Raw genomic sequence first — 15,086 nt, 5'->3', positions numbered from 1 at the left:
CATGTACACATATAGTTTTACATATTTCACGAATTTTTTTGAATAAGATGAACGGTCAAACATGTGCTAAAAAGTCAACGGTGTCAAACATTTTGAAACGGAGGGAGTAGTATGTTACTCTCTGTACATATGTGTTGTTGAGCTTCATAATATGATTGTTAACTGAAAAGTCCTGTTACCGAGCCTGTGCTGAATTTGCTCTCCTAAATAATCGCTACACGTGATATGATTGAGGCTGTGTTTAGTTATTTGGCCAATTTTTTTTAAAGTATACGAACACACATTTGAAGTATTAAACGTAGACTAATAACAAAACAAAGTACAGATTCTGCCTGTAAAGCCTAATTAATCCGCCATTAGCAAATGTTTACTGTAGCATCACATTGTCAAATCATGGCACAATTAAGCTCAAAAGATTCGTATCGCAATTTACATGTAAATTGTGCTATTGGTTTTTTTCGTCTACATTTAATGCTCCATAAATGTATCCAAATATTTGATGTGACGGAATTTTTAAAAGTTTGAATGGTACCTAAACACGGCGTGAAGCTAAAAGTTGCAAGAATGATATTTGATTGCTCCAATCGTTTGATGTGATATGATAGAATAAAGAACTGACGAATGAGATAATTAGTCAAATGTTGGGCTGAAAAGTCAAAAACATCATGTGTTGAAAAATCAAACATAATTATATGTACAATGGTTAAAAACGACGGTAATATTACTTACAGTAATCATACACGCTACAAGAGTTGTCATATCATTTATGATGAGGTGTACGAAAGAAAAGATCGGCAGGCTATCATTTAGACGAAGTGTACGAAAGAAAAGATCGTCCATTTGTAACCATTTATATGAATGGGTCCATTTGTCACTCTATGGTAACCAATTAGGGACAGATGAAGTAACATTTGAGCTAATGTTTGCAGCTCTAGTGATGCTCCTGCTTGTTGTGCACATCAAGCTTGGCTAGACGATGTTGCTGAGATGCTTTCTTAGGTCTACGTTCCACGACGATGACCAGAGAGGATCACCTAAGCATGAAGCCGATGACTGCTATTGATGTTGAAATTAGCTCTGGTAAATTAAACATCTATACATGTTTTTGCTTATCACGTGTGTTATTAACAAATAAATATAGAAAATGTGAGAAAGTTGACATTGCCACTATCCGAATCTTAGCTAGGTACATATTGCACCACCATATACCATGACTACGTCATGGCTCAAGGACAAATCAGTGTATAACAAGTAGGGGCCTTGGCCCTCTGCCAATTTTTATTTCTTGGTTATACCTATAAGTTTTTTTATCCCTATTTTTTTATGTGGTAATCACAGGCCCCACTCGTTCCTCTTCATGCGTTTACCTTGACGTGCAACTCTCACATTGTCAACCACATTGCTAACAAGTGTGACTGGAAGCTGACTCCAGCATGTCAAAAAAGAGGTCATCTCAAGTTTGCATAGGGAGCGTAACTATAATATCCTAGGCTTTAATTAATTAAGATTTTTGGGAGATTAATAACGAAGCTAACGCTAAAACATTTAATTTTTAACCACATAATCCATTACATACAAATAATTTTCTATCATACTCTTTAATAGCATGTATCTAATGAGACCAATAAGAATGTTTTGACCATAATAGGAATTTGCAGGAGCTATAGGATCACATAATTCATACCCAACTTATACTATGAGTTTAATATTCCCCCCCCCTCCAAAACGAATACAACTATACTTTATAAGACAAAACAGTAGGGAAGGGAAATTACTTGGATACCCCTCATTAAATTGGGAGTGGGAGGGTTGTTAGGTTTAAGATGGGGTAAATTTAAATAAGGAATTGAGGAGTGGTTGGAGGGTTAGTAGTATCACTATAATTGAATCCTTTTTACAAAATTTAAATGCTAGAATTGTATTCTTTTTTGAGAAATGGAAAAAAACCAAGCTGTGAAATTTTTATTTTGACCATAATAGAAGCTCTCACGAGCTATATTTCTTTATAATGATTAGAGCAACACCTAAAAGTCCTATCCTAATTCTAGGAGTTAGAAATTCACGCGTTAATAAAAAGGAGAGAAATCAAGAAATTCCCTTTTGGGCAAGGTTAACCAAGTAGGATTATTATGGAAACACTTCAAGAGTTCAAATCAAGCACATATGTACTTGCATTGTTAAAAAATATCTCCATAGGCTTAGTCAATCGGCGAGCCGGCGGTTCGTGCGCGCACTCGTGTTCATGGTCGCCGCCGCAGGCTCGCGAAGAGCGGTTGCCGCGGCTTCTTACTCCCATGCTGTTGCCTGCTTCTTAAGCCCGGATGGAGGATGGAGGGGAGATGCAAGCCGCCACCGGCTCATACGCGCGCTCGCGATCGCGTGGTTGCCGCCGCAGGCTCCTGCTCGCGCGGTTGCCGCCGCTTCCCGCGCCCATGTCGCCGCCTTCTTCTTTCGCCCGGATGGAGGACGGAGGGGAGACGCGAGCCGGCGGCGGCGGCTTGTGCACACGGTAGCGGTCGCCACGGTAGCGGTCACGTAGTCGCCGCCTCAGGCGCTCGTGCTCGCACGGTTGCTGCCACTGCTGCTGCCTACTTCTTTCGCCTCTCGTGTGCAATGGGGAAAGGGGCAGATCCAGAAACAAAAAGTTGGGGAGAGGACTAGGGATCGGACGTCCGATCTCTGTCAAATCATCGGACAGTGTTTCACCGTATAATAAGAAATTGTTGTAGATGTTTCATCACTTAGTGAAAATTGTTTCAATGAGTTGTAATCTCTTTAATATAGTTTTTGTCACCCTGTAAAACTCTTTTCCCTCTTAATTAAAATTCCGGCAGATCTCCTGTTGTTGTTCTCCTAAAAAAAATTGTTTCAATGAGAAATGTTTCACATCCTCATCTAAAAATGTTCCAGTGCATGATAAAAAAATGTTTCAAGAAGTCGTAACATTATAAAAGGCTGACCGAAACACGAAGACATTGCTATGTGCAACATCGGGAAAACATAGTACACATCATGTGCAACATCTCAATCAAAAGGGGTGAAACACTCGAATAAACCAAAGCGAAAAAAGATGAAACAATGGATTGCAACAGCCCTACCTTTCACCTTATTTTTCCTCTCCAGTGAATGGAATTGCCTTCTTCCTATACACTGGTGGCAAAATCTACCTAAGACGATGACTGGGATTGGATCCGGCTCCATAGCATGACAATAGCAGCTTGCAATACTTCTGATTGAAGGAGTGGGACGAAGCAAACCATCCCACAGAACTAAGAAGTATAAACACATTCGTGTTGCATAGCATCTAAGCAAGACGCGTGTGTGACTTAGCTTTTAGCTTCATAAGTACCAGGAGTAGCAGATGTCCAACTTCATTTTCGCGACAAGCACCAGGAGAGCATCAGTGGCAACAGTGGCGACGCACGCGCATGCAGCCCATGTTGCTGCTCCCTCTCCGTGCACGGCCGAGGAGCATCAATAAGTTCAAGCAAGTGCTACCTCAGCGGCAAGAGTGGCGAGAGCACGCAGCGTTGAACTCTTTGAGGAGAGAGATAGAAAGCAAAGAGGAGAAAAGTAGAAGGAAGGAATATGTGGTGGAGGTAAGCTGGTGGTTGGGAGCCTGTAAGGCCCATCGTTTGACTTTTTTCCTAATAAGCCATAAAAATGAATTTGTAGGTAAAATTTTTATATATATGTTCTTGGTAACTTAAAAGTCAATGCTGAAAAAGAAAGTACATTGAAAATATCTCAAAATCAATATCAAAATTAAGTTTAAAAATTTAAAATTTGGCTTTTTCTTTGGCTGATTAGGCTGGGGCAGTAAGTTTTGGATTAGGACAAGGGTGTCCGATTTTTTTAAGTTGCGTCGTACGTCTGTCTTTAAGCATTTTTGAAAGTTGTGGGACTAAACATACCGAGTACACCTGCATAAATATACCATCTCAATATTACACTATGCTAAAATGCTATTAAGAAACCTTTTAACACCTCTTATTTTATCAAACTTAGCGAAAAATTTGAAGGGGGCTCAGGGGTATCTATGGGTTCGGTGGATGCATGGGGCACCCATGTTGAATCCGCCCCGGAGAGAAGGGGTGGGGACTGGGGAGATAGGGTTACCGCTGAGGAGAGGCGCAAGGTGGGTTTGATTGGTCCGGTCATTTTTTGGTGGCCAGTTCAACTCAGAAATGAGTGGAATATTCCTTTTTAGAACCAACCCAACCCACCTAATTCTTAAACCAAACAGCTGTAAAATAAGGATGGCCCCAACCCAACCCACCAAAACCCTCCAACCAAACGCATCCCTAGTGTATAACGTGTGGGGGCCTTGGCCCTCAGCCAATTTTTATTTCTTGGTTATGCCTTAAGTTCTTTATCCCTATTTTTCTTGTGTGGTAGGTCACTGGCCCCACTCGTTCCTCTTCATGCGTTTACCTTGATGTGTAACTCTCACATTGTCAACCACATTGCAAATAAGTGTGACTGAAAGCTGACTCCAGCATGTCAAAAAGAGGTCATCCCCAAGTTTGCCTAGGGAGTGTAACTAAAATATCCTAGGCTTTAATTAAGATTTTTGGGAGATTAATAATGATACTATATTTTTAGCAGTGTTATGTAATATTGAGCTAACGCTAAAACATTTAATTTTTAACCACATAATCCATTACATACAAATAATTTTCTAGCATACTCTTTAATAGCATGTATCTAATGAGACCAATAAGAATGTTTTGACCATAATAGGAATTTGTAGGAACTATAGGATCACATAATTCATACCCAACTTATACTGTGAGTTTAATACTCTCCCCCCCCCCTCCTCCTCCAAAACGAATACAACTATACTTTATAAGACAAAATAGTAGGGAAGGGAAATTACTTGGATACCCCTCATTAAATTGGGAGTGGGAGGGTTGTTAGGTCTAAGATGGGGTAAATTTAAATAAGGAATTGAGGAGTGGTTGGAGGGTTAGTAGTATCACTATAATTGAATCCTTTTTACAAAATTTAAATGCTAGAATTATATTCTTTTTAAAGAAATGGAATAAAACCAAGCTGTGAAATTTTTATTTTGACCATAATAGAAGCTCTCATGAACTATATTTCTTTATACTAATTAGAGCCTCACCTAAAAGTTCTAACATTAATTCTAGGAGTTATAAATTCCCGCGTTAATAAAAAAAAGGGAGAAATCAAAAAATTCCCTTTTGGGCAAGGTTAATCAAGTAAGATTATTATATAAACACTTCAAGAGTTCAAATCGTGCACATATGTACTTGCATTATTAAAAAATATCTTCATAGTCTTAGTTCGAATCAGATGTTGGGCCTTGGCTCATTGTGAGACACGGAATGAGGTAAAGCCATCAGCACATAATGAATTAAGTATTAATTATTATAAACTTGAAAAATGAATTTATTTGATTTTTTTAAGAAATTTTTATATAGAAATTGCTTTTGCATGAAATTTAGGTTTAGGAGTTTGAAAAGGCGTACCTGCTATAAACTGTAGCCAATAACCAAAAAGAACTTAGCCTTAGGCTGTGTTCGGGGGGAGGGGTTGGGCACGTAAAACGGAGCACGTATTATTGCACGATTAATTAAGTACTAACTATTTTTTTTGAAAAATGGATTAATATGATTTTTTAAAACAACTTTCGTATAGAAATTTTTTTGCAAAAAACACACCGTTTAGCAATTTGAAAAGCGTGTGCGCGGAAAACGAGAGAAGCGAGTTGGGAAAACTGGGATAAGAACTCAGCCTAGCATGATTCCAACTTGCACAGTAAACACGAAAAACGGAGCGGTCTATTAGCGCGTGATTAATTAAGTATTAGCCAATTATTTTTCAAAAATGGATCAATATGATTTTTTAAGCAACTTTCATATAGAAACTTTTTTGCAAAAAACATACTGTTTAGTAGTTTGAAAAACGTGCGTGCGGAATACGATGGAGAGAGGTTGGGAACTCATGTTTTCAAACACAGCTGTTACCTTCTATGACAGTATAATGGCCGTGGTTGCACTCTGGCTTCTCTTTGTTTTCCTAAGTTTTGTGCATACGCCAGATGTTCTTTTCTTTGAGCTGTGTAAGGATGATGATAAATTGATCCCTTCTAGTCTCTTATTGTGAGCATAAATATGCATTTCTTAAATTATGGTATTCACAAAAAGAACATTTTTTATATTTCTTACAACTGTGCACATAAACCCGTTTCTTTTCTTCAATACGTCATTCGAAAAAAAAAAAGCTACATTGTTGGATCAATAGCTCCTCCTTTTTTTTTGCTGGAAAGAAAGCTTGACTCATTGTTTTAGAATAGGGCAGAATCCTGGTGTTTTCCGCTACTTGTCTCGCTGTTGGTATTACATTATGCATCACTTTTCCTTTGTGTACATGAAATGGAGAAGAATATCTGCACCTAGTTTCAAAACAACTCATCAAATTTGCCTCATTGGACAGTGCTACAGCAAAAATGCAAAGGGGAATTCAGAATCTCAGGCACAATCATCATTCAACATAGCAAGCAGCAGATCAGTGGCCCATGCAATTGGATCATGCCATGATGCTCAACCTACGCATGCAAAGTAGTATCTCCCAAACTTTTGAGCATCTATGTCGATCTTGCTGGTGTTGTCATCTCTGCATCATTCAACTGGTTGGCCACTGTTGGTTGGAACCACATCAGCTTGACCTGACCTGACCACATTCAGGGTGACTTTCAGTTGGTTTAGCATGAGTGCCATCTCATAGTTGACATATTATGCCTCGTATGAAATACTCCCTCCGTCCTAAAATATAAATATTTCTAACTATGAAGTTGGATAAGCACTAATCTAAATTTGTAGCTAGAAGTTGTTATATTTTGAAACGGCGGTAGTAGCTTTTTCTTGTTTGAGATAAGACTCATGAAATAGCTATGGAAGCTCTGGCCTCAACTTATCTATTCATAGGGTGTGTTCGCTACTCCCCGTTCCCAGCCTCGAACAGTATACAAGGAAAACGGAGCGGTTCATTAGCGCACGATTATTAAGTATTAGCTAATATTTTTTTAAAAAAAGGATTAATTTGATTTTTTAAGCAACTTTCGCATAGAATTTTTTTTAAAAAAACACACCGTTTAACAGTTTGAAAAGCGTGCGCGCGAAAAACGAGGGAGAGGGGTTGGGAAAAGGGGTGCCAAACACACCCCTAGACTTGTTCATGGCCAGCTTGGCCCAGTCCACATTCTTCTAAGCTGAAGCCCGTAAAATTGGCCCAAAGCCAAAATAAGTCAAATGGAGTAATTAATTAGGAAACAATTTGGATACTACTAATAATTTAGGAAAAAAAATATGTTCAGTTCAGAAACACACTAAAAAAATTTTGGGGTTTTTTCTGGGCTTCGGCCGGGCCTTGCGAGGCCGGGCTTTTTTCAGGCTCAGTCTGGTCCATGAAGAGAACTACAAGTTCCCCAGATCACCAGATGGCATGAGTTAATATAGTCACTTTTCTCTTTGATGGAGGTCAGCTGGCCTGTCATAACATAACTCTCCTTGTATGTTTCCATGTCTTTGGCAGTCCTGCCCAGCTCTTAAATTTTTCACCCCTGACTGAATTCAATCGATTCATGCATCACTACTGGAGTAGTAATTCACTAGACAGGTTTGGCCATTGTTTCAGGTTCTGCAGCTAAGCTAAGGGTGTGTTTAGTTCACGCTAAAATTGAAATTTTGTTTGAAACTGGAACGATGTGACGAAAAAGTTGAAAGTTTGTGTGTGTAGAAAAATTTTGATGTGATGAAAAAATTGGAAGTTTGAAGAAAAAGTTTGGAAGCTAGCTCCTGGCTGGTCACAGTTTCAACGGCCATTGCCAACCAAGGTACTAGGAGTATCAGGTAAATTACTACTCCATTGCCAGCCGGATTCAGTTCATGAACATAAGTAAGTATAAATACATGGCTGGCATTACTCACTTGTGACTGCCTTAATAACTTGAACAGCAGTGTAACGTTGTATCAAGTTTTTACTGCATTCACGGGCTGCGTTCTTCTTCCTTTGTCTTTTTATTAGGCTGCTACTGGATGATTTCTGGTCTCCTGGTTTTGGGACGCAGCTGCATCCATCCGGGTTCAATTTGAATGTTAAATTTGGGGACTGCAAGATGTCATTGATATACGGATCCTACTACAAATCCCATATCTCAGAGGGAGGTGAGTCATTGATATGTGAGCCCTAGATTTCTGTTGTGAGTGCTCTTGAACACACCTCACAAAATGATGACCGTCTGTAAATGTGATCCATTGATACTTTTATTTTTTATTTTTTAAAAAAAGAGAAATAGTGGGACACAAAAATTCCCGTATTTTGTGTGTGTGAGAGATGTGATTGTTTTTTCTTAGAAACACAACATAAACATAGGTATCCACTATGCGTGTACACTCACCTCTATAAATACACACACGCACACCCTACCCCTACAGCATCTCCGAGAGTTTAGGCTGATATATCTTAAAATTGATGAAGTCATCATGGGTGCCTCGCTGTTGACGGGTACGTTGTCTATCACTAAAATAATAATTAATCGTAAATACGAGTATCCGTGTCAAATCTATAATTTGAACCCGGGTGGACTGGTTCCACTAAAAAAATCTAATCGGTTGAGCTACGTTCATTTCGTGCGATTGTTTTTTTTCTTTGTGCAATTTTGATAAATTGTCCTTGGGAACAAATATGTAACGTACTCAAAGAGTGGAAAATGATCACTTTAATTTGGTGTACGTTGTATGATATTGATACGATGGTTAGATGACGCGTGTAGTTTTACTTTGTTTTAAGCACATTGATTGCCACTCGGCATTTCACGTGTCACTACGTTCTTTTTCTCTTCATGCTGTCCAGCTGCAATCAACTGCAAACAAAAGGCTACGCTCCTAGTACGTACAGCTAACCATTGCATTTGCATTTTGTCCTGTTGAAGTTGACGATGACTAGATTTTTCTACGGGCACTCACCACGTTTCTACAGGAGTAGATGTTACAAACTAATATTTGACTTTATGAAGTTAAAAATTTCAATATACCTCTACTATTATAAAAATTGAAGATGTTTTTACCGGTATTTTGGTATGTCATCTGTGTATGAGTCGGTTTTTAAGTTCGTTTGTTTTTAGAAATAGATTCGTATTTGAGTCGGTTTTTAAGATCGTTCACTTTTGGTAATACAGAAGTAATCATATAAGAAATCTGTTTAAAAAACTCGCATACTAACTTAAGACGATTGGACTCCTAACTACAGCTCATGATTTTCTAAAAATATACACCCTCCGTTTCAAAATGTTTGACACCGTTGACTTTTTAGCACATGTTTGACCGTTCGTCTTATTCAAAAAATTTAAGTAAATATTTATTATTTTCATATCATTTGATTCATTGTTAAATATACTTTCATGTACACATATAGTTTTACATATTTCACAAAATTTTTTGAATAAGACGAACGGTCAAACATGTGCTAAAAAGTCAACGGTATCAAACATTTTGAAACGGAGGGAGTATATATCCAAGCGAATTTTATCTTAACTAAACCATATAACAATAATAAGATTAAAATAGATTTCACCCGTTGCAACGTACGGGTATTTTTTTATACTAAAAAAGACTAAACATGCATATATACCGAAGACTGATATCTTATTAAGTGAAACTGCACATAACTGCAGTTACACTCTTTTTCATGAATTTTACTGCCCGTGAAGCTTTGTTTATTCAGTACTGAAATTTGGCAAAATCACATATACTTCAACAATACTTTCATAAAACTACATATATTTTTTCCGAAGCATAAAACTGCATATTTGAGGGGAGCAAAACTATAGAAACATGAAATTTATCACGAAGTTACAAATCTAGCATCGATTTTACCCAAAAAAAATATTTTTAAAAAACTCCAGTAGAATATTGGTGCTAGGAATCTAACCTCTAAAATATGTATTCTTTTAACTTTATTACTAAATCTAGTTTTATAATACTCTACATTAAGTCTATAATTTAGTAATAAATATGATGCAAAATCTGTACTCTTATGATACAATACTTTTAAAGCAGTAGTTTTGCGATAATGTGATCAATTTTTTTTTCAAATTATTCTTCCCTATTAAGGAAGAATCTAAAATCTGGAATGTAGAAATGCAAGCATTGATTTGACGATGGAAAAAACAAGGAGCACATAAAACATCACCGACAATCTCACTCTGAAGGTGCAGGCGATTAAACCGAGATATTGGTCCAACCAGTGAGGAGACTGGACCATTTTTGGACCCTCACACACGCATGCTAGCTATAAGCATTTCTCAACTCTAATCACTCCATTACTTCCTTGATTAACCAAGAGAGGTAGATTAATTAACAGTGTTGCTCACCAACTGGCCACCTGTGTGCAAGATGCCGACAAAAACTAGATATAGTATGCTTTCAGTTTTTGTTTTAAAGCAATGGTTCTTCACTTTGCCCTGTAAAATCTATCTGAAGCAATGCCTGAATGTCTGAATACTCGCCATGGCCTACCAGTAACCTCTATAACTAATCATCTTGAGATTATTTTGGGTGTCAGTGAAATAGTGGGATAATTCTATCATGAGCTCAACAGTCAACTGTCCTTTGCAAAATGTTTGGGCATATGCTTCTTCAGTGCTTGACCGACAACATTTTTTGGATGCATGGTTTGCTGCATTTTGTATCATCCAACCGACAAGCTTGTTTGATTAATTACCTCGTCATAATTCCAAATTTAATTGGATGAACAGCATTGCACTATTGTGAGTAACAGTGTGGATTCGCCACTAAATCAGGCTATGCATGCTGGGGTCTTTTTCAGGCAAGAAAACAGCTATTCACCCACGTTTCCTTAGCATATCCTTTTTACCTGTTTAATTCGTCGGCTGAATTGTTTATGACTATTCACCCACGTTTGTTTTAACCAATATCTTTTGATATTTAATTTGTTGGACAATTTTTTACTAGCCAACAGGAATAAAGATCATGTACACAACTTCCTGTCAGGCTCTGATTTTTTTTTATGGTGTTTATGCTCCACATTTTATATTAGGTGGGTACGACAGTTTTGTTTGTTACTAGCTCCATTTTTTTTAATGTATGGTACCGTTGGCTTTTTAATTAATGTTTGATCATTCGTCTTATTCAAAATTTGTTGTGTAAATATAAAAAAGTTTTAAATCATGCTTAAAAAACATTTGACGATAAATCAAGTCACGATTAAATAAATAATAATTACATACTTTCTCCGTTTCACAATGTAAGTCATTATAGCATTTTCCATATTCATATTGATGTTAATGAATCTAGATAGATATATATGTCTAGATTTATTAATATCAATATGAATGTGAAAAATGCTAGAATAATTTACATTGTGAAACGGATGGAGTAATTTTTTAAATAAGACGAATGATCAAACGTATTTTAAAAAGTCAATAGTGTCATACATTAAGAAATGGAGGGAGTATAAGAGTTTTTGGAATATAGATGACCAAATGGAATATAGATTTGTGGTTCAGGTTTCAGCATTAGCAAAAGATTTTTGTAACTATTACTCCCTCCGGCCTACAATATAAGGCATATAAGTATTTTAATATTCAACTCTTAATATATATTTCCGACAATTAGTCTAAAATAAAAGTAAGTTTCATTTGATGAAAATAATATCATTGAATTGCCATAATTTATTTAGTTTTAAAAATGAAGCCAAATTTGACATCATCTTATATTATCCCACGTGAGACGGATGGAGAACACACAAGGAATATGCACTCTTGGGATTTTTAATTTTACTAGAATAAAGTGCCCGTGCATTGCAACGGGTGAAGTTTATTTTAATCTTATTATTGTTATATGGTTTAGTTAAGATGAAATTCATTGTGGGAGTTCGCTTGGATATATATATATTTTTAAAAAATCATGATCTGCAGTTAGGAGTATGATCGTCTCAAGTTAGCATGCGAGTTTTTTTAAACAGATTTCTTATATGATTCCTTCTGTATTACCAAAAGTGAACGATCTTAAAAACCGACTCAAATACGGATATGTATTTCCAAAAGCAAACGAACTTAAAAACCGACTCATACACGGATGACGTACCAAAATACCGGTAAAAACATCTTTAATTTTTATAATAGTAGAGATCAGCCATTATTAATGTAATTTTGCAGATAAACCTTCTAAAATTTATTTTCAGACCTTAGTCTTTTATGACATCTTCATTAGCGTTGCAGGACTAAATTGGCACGCCAGTTAAAAACCATCGCGTGGCAACAATTTGGCCAAGTAACCATGTATGGCGTTGAAAAAAAAAAAAGATTGCCATGCCATGTGCAGTGATGCTACAGCACCTTAGTATGCTACTATTTGTGGCATAACAAATAACAATGTACAATGTCAAAAGGTTTATTTCTAGAAAAAAAATAACTGAAGAGTTCATTTTTGAAATTTAAAGTTAAAATGGTAAAAATAATAAAAAAATGTACAAATACCTGGTCAATTACTAGTCTGTTCTAAACAAGATATTAAATCATATTACAATTTACACTGCAAATACTTTTCCTTTTTTTTTCTTTTACATAACAAGTACTCTGCCTTTACCTCTTCTTTTCCCCCTGTCACGTATGCAGGTTGACTGCAAATTAATATCCTTCACTTTAGCTTTGAGCCTTTATCTCTTTAACCTTTTCTGTCACTCACATGTTGCTTGACTTCAAAGGTGAAAAGAAATTGACGAAAAGAAGCTATAGTAGGAGTAAATAGTAAAGGGTGGTGATTGTACAGTTCATTTTCATCACCAACACCTTGGTGTGAATCATAGTACACTGTGATTCGGTCGAGTTTGAGTTAATTGCTGTCATCTAATTCTAGTGGTTAATGGCCATAAATAAGAGGGTACAGCAGTTAATGATGGTGCAAGGCAAGCAGGCCCGGTCAGGTTCAGAAAAGAACACGTACATTGTTAACGTACGGGTACATTGAATATTTTGGTAGTATCAAAACCCAGCCCGTGTGAAAAACACGATTTTTTCCTTGTTTTCTATAATCAGTACTCCATTTACCATTATAATATGTACACACTAAGATCTAATTAAGATCTAATGATGTTTTCTTATTTCTTTTTCTCCGATTAATATGGTATTTTGGGCCACTGGAACAAATATATGTTTTCCAGAATCAATCTTCACCATTGTAATCTACTCCCTCTGTCCTAAATATAACAACATCTAGCTCTTAAAGTTTGTTCCAAAATATATCAACTTATTCACTAACATTCTCTTCTCAACTAATCACAACCCTCCACCATTCAATTTTCTCATCTACCTTCACATTTTTAACCAATCACAACCTTCTTCTAGTTAATTCTACCTACTTTCTTAATACCTGTTTCTAATCATAAAATTTCTTAAATTATGGGACAGAGGGAGTATGTACGCTAAGATCTATCAATGCAAAATTTTATGTTTTCTTTTCTCTAATTAATATGGTATTTTTGGGCTCCTAGAACAGATATTGTGGTTTCTTTTCAAACTCTTTTATAATAATGTATTCTCTCCATCTATTTTTGATAGACATATTTCTAAATCTGAAAAATTTATTTTTGATAGGCATATTTCAATCCAACAACCTATCTTAATAACTTCCACGCAAGATTGGCTAAATGAGCATCGAGAAATGTAAATATTAATGAATCGTTTATTTACGAGGAATGACTAGTAGCATGTTTAAATATATGATAAGTAGAATTACTTATCTTTGATCTGTGTGACAAGATGAAATATGACTATCAAAAGTAGATGGAGGAAGTAATATATTAAATTATTATTCTAAAGCTTATATATAAGATTTTTTTTAGTCTTGAATTTGAACTTAAGAGTGAAAGTTCAAGTGCCTTTGAATTTAACTTGGTAAAAGTGAAAAAGCAAATAAACAGGAAGAGATGGCAGCTGTTGTAGTGCCGTATAAGCAAAAAACTGTGTATCGCAGCATGTGAACATTGTTGTCTTAGGACGTTAATAATCGATCATAGCCATGAGTGAGAGTGACCATGCATCCATCATAAGCTCAACTTGATGACACCATCATGGAATATCTACTGCCGAGCACATGAACAAATTAAAAAGTGCCATCATGGAAGCTTTACTGCTACTCGTGTTTAGAGGTGGCGGAGGATTTTATTTTGTAGTGCACAATCATCATTTGAAATATATATCAAGCTTACAATATGATTAGAACCATAAGAATGAAAGGAAATTGTTAAAATGATGTATAAACTCTAACTTAAAAAACCTAACATTGTCACCAACGTGAGCCTCGCATGGTGAAAAGTATACATATGACTACAAGCTAGTTATAGGTAAAGTAGAAAATCAAAAAACACATCAAAATTTTGGCATTTTGACACTCCGGTTACATATGCTACCAAAATGTGAAAATGCCAAAATTTTGCAAAACCGAACCAATCCTACATTATTAATTTTATCCATGATATATAATTCTTGTGAGGAAGCATTATATATTTGTGATATATTAATTTCACGTTTGACATGCATGATTTTATAAGGTCGTGTTCAGAGACCTAAAGGTTCCAACAAATAGCTTATTACTATCTAGCTGGTGGAAATTTGGAGAAGCTATAGCTTGTTTCTAGCTGTAATTTATTTTTGAATCCTCTAGCTAGTGTGTCGACCTATTAGAGTAGTTTAAGATTTTAAAAAGCAGACGATAAAAATTTGGAAAGCTACGTTTCCTAACTAATGGCCTCTAATTCAATTTATAGATTCTACAACTACAAATTTTTAAGGCCTTGTTTAGGGGAGCTTAAGATTCTGAGAATCTGTTGGTTGGTAGCTAGTTTCTGAGAATCTGGAGAAGCTGGGTTTTCTAGCTTCTGGGTTTTAGTTCATTTTCTGGATTCTATAACTACATATTCTCAGAATCTAGGTGATAATCTGGACTGTTTGGGGGAGCTGGAGATTTTGAGAGAAGCTACAACAGTTAGAAGCTCTCCAAAACAGGCCCTTAGAATCAATGTTAAAATCTGTTTGGGGA

This window comes from Oryza sativa, chromosome 5 (assembly GCF_034140825.1).
Source record: "Oryza sativa Japonica Group chromosome 5, ASM3414082v1".
NCBI lineage: Eukaryota > Viridiplantae > Streptophyta > Magnoliopsida > Poales > Poaceae > Oryza > Oryza sativa.
Note: the sequence above shows the minus strand (reverse complement) of the source record.